The sequence below is a fragment of the Hordeum vulgare genome, chromosome 4H, assembly GCF_904849725.1.
Source record: "Hordeum vulgare subsp. vulgare chromosome 4H, MorexV3_pseudomolecules_assembly, whole genome shotgun sequence".
Classification (NCBI taxonomy): Eukaryota; Viridiplantae; Streptophyta; class Magnoliopsida; order Poales; family Poaceae; genus Hordeum; species Hordeum vulgare.
In genome coordinates this window covers 52801028-52821858 of record NC_058521.1, presented here as the reverse complement: position 1 = coordinate 52821858, position 20831 = coordinate 52801028, and positions in this window count along the sequence as shown.

Here is a 20831-nt window from a genome sequence, read left to right as displayed (position 1 = left end):
GATCTTGATGCGAGAAAGCCAATGATGAAAACGGATCGAGATTTGAACGCATGGTTTAGGAGATAAAACATTTTGAAAATGCGGATCTACGAAAGAAAAAAAACTCATAGATTACGACAAATGACACGTATGCAATGCGTCATTTGTGGCAATTTATGGAGGTGGAAGTAATCATTTGAAGGTGTATTAGCTAACTAGTGCAGGATCGATCAACAAACCAGGGACAATTGCTTTTTGGGTCGTGGCCCATTATGGCATCGTATGGGCGCAACTTGGCGTCCTCGAGCTATAAGCGTCGAGAAGGCGCTCCCATTCCACGGAGTGCATGTTACTGAACTTTTCATTTGAGCCATTCTTTTTAAGAAAATATATCATTATAGTTCCTTTACTGCTTAAATATTTGCTTACATCATCTCATCATTAGGGATGTAAACGGACGCATCCGCAAAGACTGTGAACATATGCATTCGTGATTTTTTTTATTAGCTTGAATTTTAAAGCACATTAATTGGCTTATTAGTCCGGCCTTTCCAAATGCTCAAGGACGTCACGGGCATTGTCTACTTATACATCTATAATCATCTTAGAGATTATAGAGCTAGCAGGTCATCCACCGAAAGTAAATTCTCCAGCCTACAATCTTTCGCAAGAGTGTGAACTATTGGGTTTGCTTCTCCATGGCTGTGGGAGCAAAATGACTTTTCCAAATGAACTTGCCTCACGGGTGTCCTCTCACAAATAGAGTCGTGGCTGAAGTAGTGAAACCTCCATTTTTTTAGCGTGAGAATTGCTTCCAGGCAATCGGGCTAGATCATCAGCTTCTGGCACCCAAACTACAAATCGGCATATTAAGAGTCATCCATCCAACAAAATTCCCAAAATGTTGGCCTCGGGTTCAGCCTCATCCGTATATATTTGAAGAGTAAATATTGATCAATAGAAATTGATAAGCAAATAAAAAGTACATATGTATACAGTCTTCACAACTAAAAAATGGCGATCCATAAGTTTTTACATGGGCCCGATCATAAAAGTTCTAAACTGGTAGTCCGTTCAAAAAAGATATGTTTTGCTCTTCCAAACCGGTTGTTTGTGCCTCCTCCCTCCTCTCTCTATAATCGGCTCCTCCACAATGTTCGCCTCCTCCATCTATATTGCCAAGCGCTTCAATATCCTTGCACGGACGGCTTGCACGATCTTCCCCGCATTGGGATCCAACACACCCATCTTCATGGTCAACATTTTAGTCTCATCTAAAGCGACCACATGCTCAACTCTCCCCTCTTCAAACTTAGTCTTCTTTTCTTCGAGTTAGATATTCTTCTCTTCGAGGTTGATTTTCTCCCCCCTGGTCGCCATGAAGATACAAACAACTTTGTCTTATTTTTTGCCTTGATGTCATGACACTTGATGCATGCCTCCTCCTTATTCACCATGATGCCCTCGAACTTCTACATCATTTTAGACGCCACCCCTTCTCACTTCTCCTTATCCTCCTCCCAGTTCCTCCACCGGATCCCCTTTAGACATTCTTGGTTGGCTCTTCATTTGTCAGGTTGGTTCGATAAACATCTTTGTATTCATTGCCTATGTCAACGGTCTTGATGGTATGGGAAATGTATATGAGTCACTTGGGTTTCCCATTCAACTTCAATCAACAATGCATGATGATGAAGTTTTTCTTCTTCACCTTCAAGCATGATGTGATTGCACGGGAGGGCTAGAAAAAGAGGACTTAGTCAACAAATTCCATACTTGACCAAATGACCAACACATTGAACACCTTATTTGCTCAGATATTTGCGCACCACTTGGTTGTATGCATCCCTAGTTGGTGTAGAGGTCGGGAAGTGAAATTCTCCCCATTTTTAAGATCCCATTTCCCTGGACTCGGTGAGAAAACACCCCTCGCGTCGCCCCCGCCCTGGGCGACTCGGGGCTCTGTGACAGCCCGATGCCGACGTTCCAGAAGATTCCCCTCTCTTTCCGTTTTCGTCGTGTGTCTATTTTTTGCTTTTGTCGCATCATCATCGCATCATGCGCATCATCAGCATGGCATCGGCATCCCGTTGCCGCCCGTTTTCAAAACTTGCATCCGCTAGTAGTTGTCGGTTCTCGTCGTTGTCCGTTCTGAGTCCGACCGCACTCGCACGCGCCCGCGGCACCGTCGAAACCCTGTTTTTAAAAGTGTGTTGAAAACTTTCTCTGATTGGGTTGAGATTCGTGGTGCGATGTTATTTTAATATAGCTAGGCCGCCTGTCGAATTTCGTCGCGATCGGAGTCCGTCTGGTACCCGAACGGTCGACCGTAGCGGCACCGTATTCGGTCTATTGTCGGACGTTTTCCGGTATTTTAAATCTCGTTGCCGGGCCGCCCGTTTTCCCTGTCATCTCCGCCTAGCCCCTCTGCACAGTGCACCGACCCTACACGCAACCTAGTCCGAAAACCTCCCGAAGCCCGAACCGGGTGCTCGTGACCGTTGGGTCCGGATCAACCCGGTTTTACTGCAAATCGTCATCGGTTTGTCCATTAGACTCCTCAGGCTATTTATTCTCGACCGTCCGATCAAATCAGAGGGTCCAGATCAGGCTTGAGATTCCGCTAGCTATTTAAGCAGATGAAACCCTAGAACCTAGGACCCGTGTCCCATCCGTCAAATCCTCCCCGTGTCCAATAGCCGCCGCCACCCACTCCAGGTCTCCTCCCACCTCGGGATCCCCCAGATCCAATCAGCAGCCAAGAACCCAAGCCTTCGAGTCAGCCTCCTCCCCTGCCTCCCGGACGCGTCCATGGATGCTCGTGGCTTCCTTCTTCCGTGCGCAAGCAGCAGCCAGGAGCCCGAGCTCTTCCTCGGCCTCGAGGAAGGCCAGCTGCGTCCAATGCCTTGCCAAGTCAGCAGCAGCTCGCTAGGTCGTCCCTGTCGTGGTCATTGGAGGGAACCACGCCGCGCGCGTCGTCTGCCCCAAGCGCAGCCGGGAGCTCCTGTGCCGCTCAGGCCCTGCCGCCGTCACCTGCAGCAAGCGCCACTGGAGCCAGCATCCGCCGCGCAGCCTCGCCCCGTGCTCCTCCAGGCCCGCCGTGGCCCTGTTCCGGCCGGCCGCCGGGACCTCCAGGTTGGCCCCCTCGTGCCGCCTGCCCTGCTCCTTCTTCCTTCCCTCTTCCCTCTCTCACCTCGTCTCTTTCCCTCTCTGTCCTGTCCAACAGGTACAACTCCACCCCGCCATGGACGAGAGCTCGCAGCTCGTGCCTTGGTCGTCCCAACTTCGATTCGAGCTCCTGGTGATGGGAATGGAGCCCCAACCGCCGGGCCTAGCACCTCTGTTCCCTTAGGATCTGCGCCGGGGAGCCGCTGCAGCACCGCGCCGCTGCGAACAGAGCCAGGGTCGGCCGTGTTCGTCAGGTTCAGTTTCCCCCTTCTGCGATTCAGATTTGTTCAGGTTCCACGTTCAGCGTGGACTTTGTATATGTAGCTTAGGAATCTCTTTTTTTTTCGAGTTAATTACAACCGTGATACATCAACTTGCTCGAAATTAACAGATTCATACATAAACTTTTAAACCCCACAAAACTCATACACGAACTCGATTGCTGTAACAGTTGACTACAAAACAATCCTGCGTGTGACATATCGGCTGTCAAGTCGGAAAGGGTCCGGTTCTGAATTATTGCACAAACCACCCATGTCTTATGCATGAGTAACACATGACCCCGGTGACATATTAAGGTTCAAAAATGACATGAAGTGTCTTTTGTTCGATATACTGTCATAGCGTACATAATATGCCTACAGATTACTAAAAAACTTTTTGTGATAAAGAAAGAGGAGATCATACAAATTAAATTCAGTGCATAACATAGCAGAACATAACATGAAAAGGCAGACTAAACATGTCTACATTGACACTTCTATGCAATTAACAGATTTAGAGCATCAAAAGGGCATAAAAGTTTAGTGCACCACAACTTGTTCAACTCTAAACGAAACTACTCTATGGCCGACACTTGGTGCAATACCAATGCATGGTTAATTTGGAGAGGATGCTTGACCCGGTGACTGTGCAACACTAAGCAATACCGATGCATGGTTCGATGCATAGTGCCATTCAAAGATCAGTCAACCAGTATATGTCATCCTTGTAGCAACGTTCAACTCAAAATTCAGTACTACAAACTACAGTTTCATGTATATGTTCTATGACATAAAAATCAGATTGGTGCACACAAAAGTCTGAGATAGCCACTGTCAAATTTGACGAGGGGGGAGGGGGGTAGCGAGGCTGATTCATAGAATTGTGATAATAATGGGTTGCTCCCAAAATATTTCCATCTGCACACTCAACTCAGGACCAACACACGCTAATAATCCACCTTTCAAGTTTCTTTTGTAGAATATACGAGGCCTGGTGCGTGCCAAATTCTAACTGGTGCATCACGTGTGCTGATTCAAGTTATTTTGTAGTCAACTGTTACAACAAACTAGTTTGTGTATGAGTTTTATGGGGTTTTTAAGTTTATGTATGAATCTGTTAATGTCGAACAAGTTGTTGTATTACGAATGTAATTAACTCTTTTTTTTCCACAAGACTCCACCTAGCCCAGCTGGTCAGCGCGCTCGGTAGCAAGCCTGAGGTCCAGGGATCAAATCCCGCCGGCGCCCCTTTTGTTTAATTCGTTTTTCCCCTGTTGCAGTAGCAGTAGAGTGAGTTTAGCTACGTTAAGTCCCCATCTATGGTCAGCTGAGCTGCAGTAGCATAGTGGTGTGGAGTTGTGCATAGGGTACCCTAGGTGCAGGGTTCAATTCCCCCTGCACCCCATTTTATTTATTTTTTCTTTTATGGTGCAGTAGTTGGGGTGTGTGTGTATTGTGGGGGTATGGCCCACTTGCATACACCCATTAGGGGCCCTGGTGAGTATGACGAGTGGGACCCCCTGATGTTTATATGTTTTTCTTGTTTTGTTTAGTTTTGTGAAGTATTTCCAAATCTGGATTATTACAGAAGAGGAACATGCCAAGTCTGGCATATGAAGAACAACCCATGTTCTTGTTATTAGCGGAGTTTGATCTTGGTAGTTTTTCCTTTGTTGTTTCTGGTGTTTTTCCGCACGCATATATAGCAGCGTTATATATGGTTTTGGGGTAGGAGAACCCAAGGATTCCAATGGAGACACTAGTTTCCAGTTCTGAACAGTTCCGCAGAAGTGTCACTTTGTGATGAGGTGGCACTTGATTACCTTTGTAGGTTGGAGTAAGAGCATAGTTAGGGATTGAGCATCCATGCATCATTTTAGTTAGTGCTTCCTGTTGTGCATGTCTCTTGAAATGTAGCTCCATTCTATGTTCCACGTGTTAACCGACTAGGATGACAGGTAGAATCACCCGCTTCACCCCTTGTCATGTTAACTACAATTTAATATTGCCGTGTAAATAATCGGGAGTGAACTAATTAATTAATCGTGGAGTTTCGTCGGTATGCAACTCGTTGCATATCGAGCTTCATTTAATGTGTAGTGTTTGCGTGAGGTGAATTGCCATGCCATCACTTGCATCATTGATCTGTTCATGCATCATATTAGGGTGTGCATCATGTCTTGCTTTTGCCGTGGTGAATATCGTGTGTTGATGCTTGTTTTCGTTTCCCTCCGTCTCGATAGAGTTCCGCAAGCGTGTCGGATGTGAGGACCGTTCGACTACGTCGGTTCGTCTGCTTCACGGAGTCATTCTTCTTCTCAGCGGGATCTCAGGCAAGATGACCATTTTCCTAGATACCATTACTATCATTGCCATGCTAGTTTTACCGCTTCTACCGATTATGTCTCGTTGCCTACCACATGTTAATTACCAGCCTCTCAACAATGCCATGAAACCTTCAACCTGTTCAACCTAGCAAACCACTGATTGGCTATGTTACTGCTTGCTTAACCCTGTTGATAGCGTTGCTAGTTGCAGGTGCAGATGCTTCCATGTGAAAACATGGGTTCCTTGTTATATCACCATATTAAATGCTATTTAATTTAATGCACCTATATACTTGGTAAAAGGTGGAAGGCTCGGCCTTTCTAGCCTGGTGTTTTGTTCCACCTTGCCCCCTTAGATTCGGCTACCGGTGTTATGTTCCATAAATGAGCGCTCCTAACACGATCGGGGTTGTTATGGGGACCCCCTTGATAATTCGTTTTAGATTAAAGCTGGTCTGGCAAGGCCCAACTTTGGTACTACATTTGCCTAAACACCTAATAAAATTGCATAGGGACTTTCCGGACCCCGAGGATAATTTAATCAACCCCCGGGCCAGTGCTCCTCATGAGTGTTGGCCCCACCTGAGCGATGTCCGGCGCCCCTCTGGTCACCCGGAGGTTTAGCGATCCCGACGTTTAGCTCATCTGCCGTGTCCTGAGAACGAGGTACGCGACTCCTATCGGGATCGTCGACACGTCGGGCGGCCTTGCTGGATTAGTTTTACCTTTGACGAGATATCTTGTGCATCGGGATTCCGGTGATGCTTTGGGTAATCTCAGAGTTGAGGTTTTCCATTAGGGAATCCGACGAGATCGCGAGCTTCGTGATTGAGGATTTCTATGCGGCTTGTGGTAATTTGTGATGGACTAGTTGGAGCACCCCTGCAGGGTTAAATCTTTCGGAAAGCCGTGCCCGCGGTTATGTGGCAACGTGGAAGCTTTGTTTAACACTGGGTCTAGATAACTTGAAGTTAACTTAATTAAGACATGCCAACTGTGTGCTTAACCGTGACTGTCTCTTTCGTGAGTTCCTTCTCCGATCGAGGACACGGTGGGGTTATGTCTGACGTAGGTAGGTGTTCAGGATCATTCTGTTGATCATCTGTAGTGATGTCCGTTATGCGTAGATCTCCCCCCTCTTATTTCTTGTACTCGTAAGTTAGCCACCAAATATATGCTTAGTCGCTGCTACAACCTCACCACTTAACCATACCTCACCCTTTAAGCTTTGCTAGTCTTGATACCTTTGGAAATGAGATTGCTGAGTCCCCTGTGGCTCACAGATTACTACAACACCAGTTGCAGGTACAGGTAAAGGTTACTTGATGCGAGCGCGTTGATTGTTCATTTGGAGTTGCTTCTTCTTCTTCTTCTTCTTCATCGATCTAGGATGGGTTCCAGGCCGGCAGCCTGGGATAGCAAGGATGGACGTCGTTCTTCTTTTGTCGTTTGTTTTCGTCCGTAGTCGGACCCTGCTCTTACTCTTGATGATTATGTAATGTACTGATGTGACTGTGATGTAGCTTGTGGCGAGTGTAAGCCAACCCTTTATATATCTCATCTTTTCAGTACATGTACTTGTAACGATATCCATTCTTGCGACACGACGAGATGCGCTTCTATCCCTGACGAGGCCCTCGTGCCAAATTGAGGATAGGGTCGCATCTTGGGCGTGACAGGCTCCCAAGCCCTAGGCGCCGCCGCCGCTCTCTCATCCTCCCCTCCTCGCCGCCGCCGGGTGACGCCGCTAGTAAAACACGTGTGGCAGACGACGGAGGCGGGGGACTCCCTCTCCCGGCTCCCCTTCCTCCGCGGGCAGCGGATCTAGGTGGTTGACGGCGGTGGCTTGTGGCGATCGCGATCGGGCGCGAGGGGGCAGGCCTCGGCGAGTGGTGGCGGGGAGTGGGGCGCACGGCGGCGGCCCGCGGCAGGCGGTGGCGGGCGCTGGGCTAGCGGCGGTGCTCCGGCGGGTGCAGACGGTGGTGGCCCCTGTACGCGGTCGGTGGATCCCTCTTTGACCCGGATGGCGCGGGGGGTGGCGGCGGCTGCGACGGCGGTCCTCGCTGGATGCTGGTGGCCATGGTGTTGCTTCTCGTCGACCCCGATCTACTCCGATCTGCAGCAGATCCGACCCCAGATGGCTTCTCGCTGTTCTTGGGTGCTGGCCCTGCAGATCCGGTGGTTGGAAGGGTTCCAAGGGAGTCCCTTGGCCGGTGCGGCGGCCACTCCGAAGGCAGCGCCTTTGGGTGTTGTTCCCCTTGTTGGAGGCTTTGGAGAGGATCCCTTTCCTTCCACCCCTCCCAGGAGCTCAGGTGAAAATCTCAGATCCACTTGGTCCAAGCGACGACGACACCGCGATGGCGTGTTCCTTTCTGAAGGCGTTGCTCGGGGGCTGCTCAAGCGGTGGTGGAGGTGGCGGCGGTTCGATGTCAGCGCATTTTGGCCTGCTACATCTTCGAGGCTGTGATGTCGGCGACGCTCGTCTGGTGGAGCAACGACATTGTTGTTCGCGTCATCAGGCTCTGGATGCTCCGGGGGAAACCCTAGATCTGGGTCTTCCTGGATCTGACGATGATGGCGTTTTATCGCCCTCCCTCCTGGGGGCATCGTTTTGGAGCAAGTGATGGCTGGAGGAATGGTGGAGCGGTGCTTCATCTCACACATTGATGGCGGCGGATATCGGTGACATGGCGCTGTTGGGACTCGACGTCCGATGCGTGGAGATGGACTCGCGCAGGAGAAGGTAGCTTTCTGGCGTCATGGTGACGTCAATGGCAGAGTGGCTACACAAGGTAGAAGCCTTAATATTTGCTCTGAAGACGGACTGGTGGAAGATGGCGGTGATAGCACACGAGTGCGTCAGATCGGTTTTGTGCCCTAGACCCGGTATGTGGCAGATGGCTTGACCGGATCTGCTGGGGCTTCCGACTTTTGATGTTAGGCTTAGGTAAGTGATCTGGGTATGTGGCCCAGCTAGCACCCCTTCATCATATGGATAGGAGTAGCGACAGATGTTGCGAAGATGGCGGATTCAGACATATTGTTGTAATACTTTGTAAGGTCCTTGAGAATAATCAATAAAATGGCCGCATGCATCTCCCTGATGCAGAGGTCGGGGGTGATCCTCCTTTTCTAAAAAATAAATAAAAAAAGATGGTGTACCAGAGGTTATGGAAGTCAATATTCTCGCATTTATTTCTACTGCACTGTTCATTCTAATTCCTACTTCTTTCTTACTTATTATTTATGTAAAAACAATCAGCCAAAATAATTAAGTGGAATTCCAGTTAATCATTGAAGAAATGAAAAAGGGATTAAATAAAAAAAATCCAAGTCTTAAATGAAAGGATCTGGTTGGAATCTTAAAGTGTGGTAGAAAGAACTACACCCAAGCCCCCCTCTAAGAGCCGTATGTGAAAATTTCATCTCGTACGGCTCAAGCAGAAACACATAAATTTTCAACGAATATTAGAAAAAAGGTTCAAAACTTCATCAACCAGTGGATCGGGTCGATTTGCCTTGAAGATATCAAATAAAAAAATCCAGAATATCTTCTTTGTGATGATAATGCCAAAAAATCTCAAGTTGGCGCGTCTTTCTTTCTTCCTTTCCCTTATGTTGGTCATTAGAGGCTTCTTGACTTTTCTCTTCCCTATTTTGGATTTTTTATGCGTAATATGATTCGTGATCTCGCAACGAATCTCTTGACCTAAAAAATGTCCTTTCTTGATACATAACATTGTATAAGTCAACCCAAGTCGCTTCTTCATCTCCAGGAATCCGGTAAGGTACTTTTGGAACACCAATGGGCATATTAGATTAATATTATTAAATTTAAGTAAGAAACACTTTAATATGGAAACGTAAGAATGGAACGGAAAGAAAGAACTCGTAGTTTATTGTCTTAATTTTTATTCTTATTCTATATGAATACTATAGATTCTATTAATACATAGATTGAAAGGTTATGGGTGAGCGACTTTGGTGTAGATCTTGGATCGCTTCCGTGGAGTAGGATTGAAATTTTTGTGCTCATGGAACCAAGTATGAACATTGGACCAACAGGATGGGCCTCTCTACTTCATGCCTTGAAACAAATTGACGCTAGTGGCCAACAAAGTATCACACGACAATTCATCCTCCCTCAAATTGAAACTTTCTTCCTTGCAATTTGATACTTGTGAACTACACTGGGATTTTCCCCGAAGAGGAGGGGATGATGTAGCACAATAGAGATAAGTATTTACCTCAATGAGAATCAAGGTTATCGAATCAATACGAGGACCAGCAGTTTCCCGTCTTCAGCATCGATGACGAGTTGATGGATATACTTCTCGCCACTCGTTGGTTACCTCAAGTGGAAGGTGGAGATGTAGTCAGCAGCAGATTTCCCTTACACGGGGACGATAAGTTTTATCGAACCAGGAGGACTCTGAGGATCAACGAGTAGGTGTCCGCTGCTCTAGCGCTAGCAGAAGACGTGGACCTGCACACACAACAAATAATTTTGCTCCCAACGAGTACAGAGAGGTTGTCAATCTCTCCGTCCATGTAGTTTGCAAAGGATCAAAACACAAGCGGGAATAGTGATAGTGATTGCAACGAAAAAGTAAATGAAAACTGTAAATGGTGGAGGTGTAAACAATGGTGGTGATATGGACCTGAGTCACATGATGTTCGCTGGTGATGTCTCTCTCCCAAAAGACGGTAAACAACTATGCAAGGGTAAACAAATTACAGCTGGGCAATTGATAGAATTATGAACGCACCGCAATGCTAATTATGCTACTTGAAAGTTAGAGGCTCGATAGTAATGGGCAGTACGCCAAGACAATTAGACTGTTTATTCATCAGCATCTACTTACTAATCATCCACCTTGAGATATCTATCCAGAACATCTCGCTGGTATTAAGTTGTGAGCCCCACCCAAAGTGAAAACTCAAAGCAACGGACAAATGCATTAACGAACTTTGTGTAAGGTAAACAATCCTTGAAACCGCGGTCACAAGCACCGTTGTTTTCTCCCTGGTGGCAACAGCACATCCCCTAGTCTCATGTTTCTGTCACTCAAGCTAGACATCAGGGGGCATGAACCCACAATCATGCATAATGCTCCCTTTTGGAGTTACAATCTACTACTCGTCCAAAGAAATAAAGAGCAATGGGGAACATGCATGAATCACTAAGGAACATAATATAAAAGGATAATCAAATACATAACTCATCACAATCTGGACATAATCTCATAATCCATCGGATCCCAGCAAACCAGGCATAGCAATAGCAGGAAAATTACATAGATGCCTTGATCATGTAGGGCAGCTCACAAGGGCTAATCATTGACGCACAAGATTGGAGAGAAGACATCACATAGCTACTGGTCATGGACTCATGGTCCAAGGAGGACTACTCACGGCACGTCCGGGAAGCGTCCATGGCGGTGGAGAAGCTCCCGGAGGTCAATCCTCCCTCCGACAGGGTGTCGGGAAGAGGTCTCCTAACGCTCCCGATCTCGAAAGCGCTGTGGCGGCGGAATGATGGAGAAATTCGTGATTTTGAATGTTATGGAAGGGTTTCCTCTCGTAGGAGTAAATATAGGCCAAAGGAGGGCGTGAGAAGAGGTGGGACCCACCCAGGAAGCCTATGGGCACGGCCAGGGGCCAGGCCGCGTCGGGAGGTCGCCTCGGAAGGCCCTGGCCCCCTCTGGCCCATCTTTGATGATCTGGAAGCTTCCATTATGCTGATTTTTACATATTTTTCTTGGGATTTTTTGGGCTCCGGAAAATTGGGTAAAAGCCCATACAAAAAAGACATCAGTAAATAGAAACTGGCACTGGGTGCACTGAGTTAGCAGGTTAGTACAAATATGTGTAAAAAGATATAAAAGTGTAGCAAAATATATAACATTGTCACCCAAAAGATCATGGAACAAGGAGAAATTATAGATACGTTTGGGAAGTATCAACATCCCCAAGCTTAATTCCTGTTCGTCCTCGAGTAGGTAAATGATAACACAATAATTTCTGTGGTGACATGCTCACACACATATAAGAACTTCAAAGTAAAGTAAGTAAGATATGCAATTCAAGTCAAGACAATAACAAACAAGAGTCTATATTTAGTATTGAGTTTAGCAAAGTAACAACATAAAGGTGCAAGAGCTCTCGCTGTCCGTGACTCGAATGTCTCCAAATGGTGTTTGCGTGCAAGAAGTGGGAGATGGGTTTAGAAAATAAAATATATTTTTTAATTGAGAACTCAGTCTACTATACCTCACACTTGGTCTCCTTCGGAATCTTATTTTGACTCATCCCCAAACCACTAGTGAGGCACAAGTCAAAATGATCCTATCCCTTTCGACTTTGAGCACTCATGCAATGGATGAGCGCAAGCAAGATATGTTGGCACTTAGGATGACTAATAGAATAATGATGGGGAAGGAAGACAAAAAGGTGTGAAAGGCTCACATTAATGAGGACAATCATAGGCGAGAGAAAGCCAAATGATATATATGATGTGAGGAGTAGGGATTGCCATGCAACGAATGCACATATGAGCTAAGGTAAGCTCTCCAATGGAACTAGCGGGGGTGCATCCAACTTGCTTGCTCATGAAGACCTAGAGCTCATTTGAGGAGGCTCATCATTGAGTATGCAAACCAAGTTCTATAGTGTAAGGGTCCCCACATAGTTATGCATGAATGATAATCTCTATGTAGTACAAATATAGCAATGGAGTACGAGTGTGGATCGTTCAGAAGGAATAGTAGTGTTGCCCCCTTCTCTCTCTTTTTTTCTTTTTTTTTCTCTTTCTTTTTCTTTTTATTTTTTTATTTTTTGTGGCCTCTTTGGCTCTTTCTTTTTATTTCTCATTTTTCCTCTTTGGGATCTTTTATTTTGTCCTCTTTGGGATCTTTTCCTCACTTAAGGGCAACACTCTATATTTTACAAGAATAAGAAGAAGATCATCACACTTTATAAGAAGTATTCAACATAAAGACAAATGAAAACTATCATGATGTATGCAAATGTATGCATCTGCCAGTGTAGCATGATATGCAGTGAAACTAGCACGTCATGTGGCAATAATAAGGGCAAGGTCCAACTAGCACACGGCTCCTCGATCAAGCAAAAGAATGTATGACATGAAGATCAAGTCATGAGATGGTGGATGTTGCATGACAATGTATCTCGGAAAGGCTATGGAAATGCCTTAATAGGTAGGTATGGTGGCTGTTTTGAGGAAGGTATAATGAGGCTCATGATGACAGAGCGTATCATGCCAAGGGTTTGGATGCACCGATGAAGTTTGCACCAACTCTCAATATGACAAAGGGCAATGCACGGTACCGAAGAGGCTAGCAAAATATGCATGGTGGAAGGGCCAACAATCGAATACTCACATTAGTCCGAAGAACTCATACACTTATTATCGGCAACTCTCTATCTAGTTAGGAAATTCACAAAGATACAAGTACCCTAAGGAGGAGTGTTTGGGGGTTTGGTTATCCTTGCGCATCCTCGACCCATGGTAACGTGAGGGTACTCTATATATTCCAACCCCTCCAGAGGTTATCGATCAATTTAGTAGCTAGAGTTCTCAACTAATTTTTAGTTTTTGAAAATCACACGGATTTCCCAAAATACGACACCTATCACTAATAGGCTCAAGCTCTTGGCACCAATAGTCCAAACATTACTCAAATCAATACCTCAAAACTATTGCAAGTTACTACTATACTTAAATAGCAACCTCAATTACCTACTCATGCAAGACACACAACTCAGTGCAACAAGCCAACTCTCTAAACAAGATAAGCATGATAACTCAAGAGAGTTACAAAGGCAACCTAAATAAAAGCTCTTAAAAAGATAAAGAAAGAAAACTAAGAGCTAAGCATGACAGTAGCTAAGTAAAGATAAACAACACACATAAAAGATAAGCATGAAAACCTATGTTGTGATCTAGAGTGGAATGGAGCGTGTTTCTCTCCCAAACAAGTTAGGCTAGGTTCCGACTTGTTGTGAATAGAAATAAAAACTAAAACAAACTAAAAAGTAAAGAGCGGGACGCTCCAAGCATAGCACATAACATATGAAGTGATAAAAATATAGCATGGAGATGGACGAACTGATGATTGTTGATAGAGAAGGGGATGCACGGGGGGCATCCCCAAGCTTAGACGCTTGAGTCTACTTGAATATTTCTTGCGGGTGCATGGGGGCATCCCCAATCTTGAGCGCTTGACACTCCTGGATCTTCTTTCATCATCTTTCATCGCATACTTGAAAACTCCCTTCATACGGAACTCATCATAAGCTGATTAGAGTGGTTAGTGCCCATAATAAAATAATTTATTATCTACTGTAAATAAAGATTTTAATGAATAGATACTGTTTATCAAGATTTCCAATAGGTTTTTGCAAATAAAAAGCAAGCTTAAGCTTTACAAAACAATGAAAACGCAAAACATGGCAGAATCTGGGAAAAACAGAACAACAGGTAGTAAATAATTTTTTCGGGGCACTTATGCAACTCAAATAAAATAACTCAGAACAGGGGCGAGAAAGACAATTATATAGAGCATACTGTCAAAACATTTCAGAGCTGGTGATTTTTGGCGAATTGTTACGTCAAGCAGACATAATCTGTTTCTGGACAACACGTCACAACTTTTGAACTTTCTTGCAACCGGAGGCTAAAACTTGGCACAAAGCTTGAAAATAAGGATACAACAATGTTGCTACAGTGATAACAAGCATAAAGACCACTAAGAATGGAAAGTAAACACTCAAAGTAAAGATAACAAGGGTTGTCTCCCTAGAGCTCTTTCTTTATGGACATAAGGACAGGCTTAAGATTTTAATGATGCTCTCGTAGGAATAAGAGTTGTAGAACAAAAGAGATCATAAAGAAGCAAATACCAAACACATTTAAGTCTAAAATGATTCCTATGCATAGGAATATTGCAATAGAATAATTCATGGAAGCACAAAGCAATAAACATAGGAAGGCAAAACAAGTGCAGCTTCAAAACCTTCGACATAAAGAGGGGAAAGTTCTTATTTTTTAGATATTTAGAACCATGTACCCCCCTATCATTATAAATTTCAGTGGCATCATGGATGAACTCAACAATATAACTATCACATAAGGCATTATTTCCATGATCCAAAAGCATAAAAGTATCATTACTCTTCTTATAAGCAAAATCTTTCTTATTAGGAATAGTGAGTGTAAAGAAATCATTATCATCATGGTAATCATCATATTTAGGAAGCATAGTATCATCAAGGAATTTTTTCTCCTCAAACGTTGGGGGACTAAAAATATCATGTTCATCAAAACCGTCATGCCCAAGCTTAGAGCTTTCCATGTCATTAGCAATATTGATATTCAAAGAAAGCATACTAATAACATTGCCGCCATCATAATTGTTATGCAAATAATAAAGTTCCATAGGTTTTTTTAATTTTCTCCTCAAATACTTCATGTCTTAGTTCAAGATAAAGTTTATAAAGCTCTCTCATATTTTTGTTGTTTTCCATTAAGCCTAACTAGAAAGACTAAAAAGCAAAGGTAAAAGGTAGCGTGCAACTCCCCTATCTTGAAGACTGGAGTCCCCGGCAACGGTACCAGAAAACTTGCTTGATGACGAGATGATGGATATACTTCTTTCTCCTCGTTGGTTACCCCAAGTGGAAGGTGGAGATGTAGTCAGGAGCAAGTTTTCCCTTACACGGAGACTGTAAGGTTTATCAAACCAGGAGGACTCCTAGGATCAACAAGTAGGTGTCCCGTGCCCTAGCGCAAGCAGAAGACGTGGACCTGCATACACACAAATAACTTTGCTCCCAACGAGTACAGAGAGGTTGTCAATCTCTCCGGCCTTGTAGTTTGCAAAGGATCAAAACACAAGCAGGAATAGTGATAGTGATTGCAATGGAGAAGTAAATGGAAGCAGTAAATGATGGAGGTGTAAGCAATGGTGGTGATATGGACTGGAGTCACATGATGTTCACTAGTGATGTGTCTCTTCCAAAATACGATAAACAACTATGCTTGGGTAACAAATTACAGCTAGGCAATTGACAGAATTATGAACGCACCACAATGATAATTATGCTACTTGAAAGTTAGATGCTCAATAGTAATGGGCAGTACGCCAAGACAAGTAGGCCGTTTATTCATCAGCATCTACTTACTAATCATCCACCTTGAGATATCTATCCAGAGCATCTCATTGGTATTAAGTTGCGAGCCCCACCCAAAGTGTAAACTCAAAGCAACAGACAACTGCATTAACGAACTATGCGTAAGGTAAACAATCCTTGCAACCGTGGTCACAAGCACCGTTGTTTTCTCCCTGGTGGCAACAACACATCCCGGAGTCTCATGTTTATGTCACTCAAGCTAGACATCAGGGGGCATGAACCCACAATCATGCATAATGCTCCCTCTTGGAGTTACAATCTACTACTCGGCCAAAGCAATAAAGAGCAACGGAGAACATGCATGAATCACTAAGGAACATAATATAGAAGTATAATCAAATATATAACTCATAACAATCCAAACATAATCCCATAATCCATCGGATCCCAACAAACTGAGCATAGCAATAGCAAGAAAATTACATAGATGCCTTGATCATGTAGGGCAGCTCACAAGGGCTAATCATGGAAGCACAAGATTGGAGAGAAGACATCACATAGCTACTGGTCATGGACTCATGGTCCAAGGAGGACTACTCACGACATGTCCGGGAAGCGTCCATGGCGGTGGAGAAGCTCCCGGAGGTCAATCCTCCCTCCGACAGGGTGCCGGGGAGAGGTCTCCTGACCCTCCCGATCCCGGAAGCGCTGCGGCGGCGGAATGATGGAGAAATTCGTGATTCTGGATGTTATGGAAGGTTTTCCTCTTGGAGGAGTAAATATAGGCAAAAGGAGGGCGTCAGAAGAGGTGGGACCCACCCAAGCGGCCTGTGGGCGCGACCAGGGCCCAGGCCGCGTCGGGAGGTCGCCTGGGCAGGCCCTGGCCCCCTCTGGCCCATATTTGGTGATTGGGAAGCTTCCCTTACGCTGATTTTTATATATTTTTCTCGGGATTTTTGGGGCTCCGAAAAATTGGGTAAAATCCCCTGCAAAAAAGATATCAGCAGACAGAAACTGGCAGTGGGTGCACTGAGTTAGTAGGTTAGTCAAATATGTGTAAAACATATAAAAGTGTAGCAAAACATATAACAATGTTACCCAAAAGATCATGGAACAAGCAGAAATTATAGATACGTTTGGGATGTATCAAGCGTTGCCGCGACATGAACGAGGGCGATGTACTATGAGAGAGAGAGAGAGGAGGTCTGCGTCGTGGTTCTTGGGGTGCGGCTGCCCTCCCTCTTCTCTAGTATATATAGGGGGAGGGGAGGAGGAGGCCGATGCCCTATGGTTTCCCCTAGGGTGGGGCGACGACCACCAGAGGTGCCTTGGCACTCAAGCAAGGAGGGGCGGCGACCACCTCTGGGCCAACCCACCCCCTTGGCCACATGGGCCCTAGGTGGGAGGGTCGGCCAGACCACCTGGGGCTAGTATGCCACCTCTCACAACCTATGGGGCCCTCCAGGGCAGGTGGACCCTCCTGTTGGACCCCCAAAACTCTTCCGGAACATCCTTCACAAAACTGTTAACTTTTTTAAACTCTTCCAGAACTCGAATACCAACTTACCATGTATCAATCTTTACCTCTGGACCATTCCTAAGCTCCTCGTCATGTCTGGGTTGTCATCTGGGACTCCGAACAACTTTCGGTCACAAACACTATATCATCACCGAACGTTAAGTGTGCAGACCCTGCATGTTCGAGAACTATGCAGACATGACCGAGACACATCTACGATCAATAACTAATAGCAGGATCTGGATGCCCATATTGGTTCCTCCGTATTCTACGTAGATCTATATCGGTGGAACCATGATGTCAAGGATTCAGTCGATCCCGTATGCAGTTCCCTTTGTCCATCGATATGTTACTTGCCCGAGATTCAATCGCCGGTATCCCCATACCTAGTTCAATATCATTACCGACAAGTCTCTTTACTCGTTCCGTAATACAAGATCACGTGACTAACTCCTTAGTCACATTGCTTGCAAGATTATTGTGGTGTTGTATTACTAAGTGGGCCTAGAGATACCTCCCCGTTATATGGACTGCCAAATCCCAGTCTTGATCCATGCCAACCCAACAGACAACCTCGGAGATACCCGTAGAGCATCTTTATAGTCACCCAGTTACTTTGTGACGTTTGATACACACAAGGCATTCACCCGGTGTTAGGGACTTGCATGATCTCATGGTCTTAGGAACAGGTACCTTGAAATGCAGAAAGCAATAGCAGTAAACTTAGTGATACGATCAAATGCTGCGTACGGTTTGGGTCTTGTCCATCACATCATTCTCCTAGTGATGTGATCCCGTTATCAAATGACAATTCATGTCTATGGCTACGAAACTTTGATCAACGAGCTAATCTAGTAGAGGCTTAAGAGGGACACTTTGTTGTCTATGTATCCACACATGTATTTGAGTTTCCAATCAATACAATTATAGCATGGATAATAAACGATTATCATGAACAAGGAAATATAATAATAACCAATTTATTATTTCCTCTAGGACATATTTCCAACACACATCACGTCCATAAGCAAGTACACCGACTATTGTCTTTATCTACTACTATTACTCCACCTATCGACCACTATCCAGCATGCATCTAGAGTATTACGTAAAAACATAGTAATGCTTGGAGGATAATGACTAGATGTAGACAAAGTAAATCCAATTAATGTAAATAAACCCCATCGTTTTAGCCTTAATGGCAGCAATACAATACACTCTCCGTTCTTAAATATAAGACCTTTAGAGATTCCACTATAAACTACATACGAATGTATGTAGTCATATTTTAGAATGTAGATTCACTCATTTGCTCGGTATCTAGTCTATAGTAAAATATCTGAAATTTCTTATATTTAGGAATGGAGGGGGTACGTGTCATATCCCTTTCTGTCACTCGGATTGAGCACCGCAAGATTGAACCCACCACAACACACCTCTCCCGTTGAAGATAAATCAATCTAGTTGGCCAAACCAAACGATTGATCGGGGAGAATTACGGATCTATAATAATCATGCATATAAGAATTCATGTAAGACAAAAATAATATTCATGAATAATTTGAACATAAACCCACAATTCATCGGATCCCAAAAAACACAACGCAAAGAGTCATTACATAAGATAGATTACCGCGGGAATCACGATGATCCTGGCAATGAAGAACATAGAGAGAGAGAGAGATCCATCTCCGTAGTAACTATGAACCCGTAGACCTGTGGTAAACTACTCGGACATCACCATGGGAGCAGAAATGTTGATGAAGAGGCCCTCCATGATCTATACCCCCTCTGGCAGGGCACTGGAACAATGCTCCAGATGGGCACACGACAAAACAGAGACTTTCGGCGGCGTAAAAAGTGTTTTGGGAGGCTCTCTAGGGTTTCCCCCAATCATGTGAATTTATAGCGAAGAGATTAGGTCCAGAGGAGATGAGAGGTGGCCCTAATCTATTAGGGCGTTGATACGTCTCCAACGTATCTATAATTTTTGATGGTTTCATGCTATTATCTTGTCAAACTTTGGATGTTTTGCATGCCTTTTATTTATTTTCTGGGACTAACTTATTAACTCAGTGCCAAGTGCCAGTTCCTGTTTTTTCCATGTTTTGACCCCTTTCAGAGGAGATTTTGAAACGGAGTCCAAACGGAAGAAAATCCCCGAAAAGGTTTTTTCTGGAACGGAAGAAGATCGGAGGACTTGGGAGCCAAGCCAGAAGAGCACCAGGGGCCCCACAAGCCCCCACCCCGCGGCCAGGGGGCCGCGCCATGCAGGCTTGTGGGCCCCCTCGAGGTCCCCTGACCTATATCTTGCGCCTACAAATTCCCAAATATTCCCAAAAAATCAGGGGAGCACCATAATCACTTTTTCGCCACCGCAAGCTTCTGTCTCCGCAAGATCTCATCTGGGGCACATCCTGGTGCCCTGCCGGAGGGGGATTCGGACATGGAGGGCTTCTTCATCAACACCATGACCTCTCCGATGATGCGTGAGTAGTTCACCATAGACCTACGGGTCCATAGCTAGTAACTAGATGGCTTCTTCTCTCTCTTGGATCTTCAATACAAAGTTCTCCATGATCTTCATGGAGATCTATCCGATGTAATCTTGTTTTGCAGTGTGTTTGTCGAGATCCGATGAATTGTGGATTTATGATCAGATCATCTATGAATCTTATTTGAGTTTCCTCTGATCTCTCTTATGCATGATTTCATATCCTTGTAATTCTCTTCGAGTTGTGGGTTTTGTCTGGCCAACTAGATCTATGATTCTTGCAATGGGAGAAGTGCTTGGTTTTGGGTTCATACCGTGCGGTGACCTCACCCAGTGACAGAAGGGGTAGCGAGGCACGTATCATGTTGTTGCCATCAAGGGTAAAAAGATGGGGTTTTCATCATTGGTTTGAGATTATCCCTCTACATCATGTCATCTTGCTTAAAGCGTTACTATGTTCGTCATGAACTCAATACACTAGATGCATGCTGGATAGCGGTCCATGTGTGGAGTAATAGTAGTAGATGCAGAAAGTATCGGTCTACTTGTCTCGGACGTGATGCCTATATGTATGATCATTGCCTTAGATATCGTCATGACTTTGCGCGGTTCTACCAATTGCTCGACAGTAATTTGTTCACCCACCGTAATACTTGCTATTTTGAGAGAAGCCTCTAGTGAACACTATGGCCCCCAGGGTCTACTCCACACCATATTTTCAGCCTTACACTTTTTACTTTGTTGCACTTTCCGCCTTTAGATCTCACTTTGCAAACAATCTTGAAGGGATTGACAACCCCTTTGAAGTGTTGGGTGCAAGCTTGTTTGTGTTTGCGCAGGTACTCTGGACTTGACGAGACCCTCCTTCTGGATCGATACCTTGGTTCTCAAACTTAGGGAAATACTTACTGCTCCTGTGCTGCATC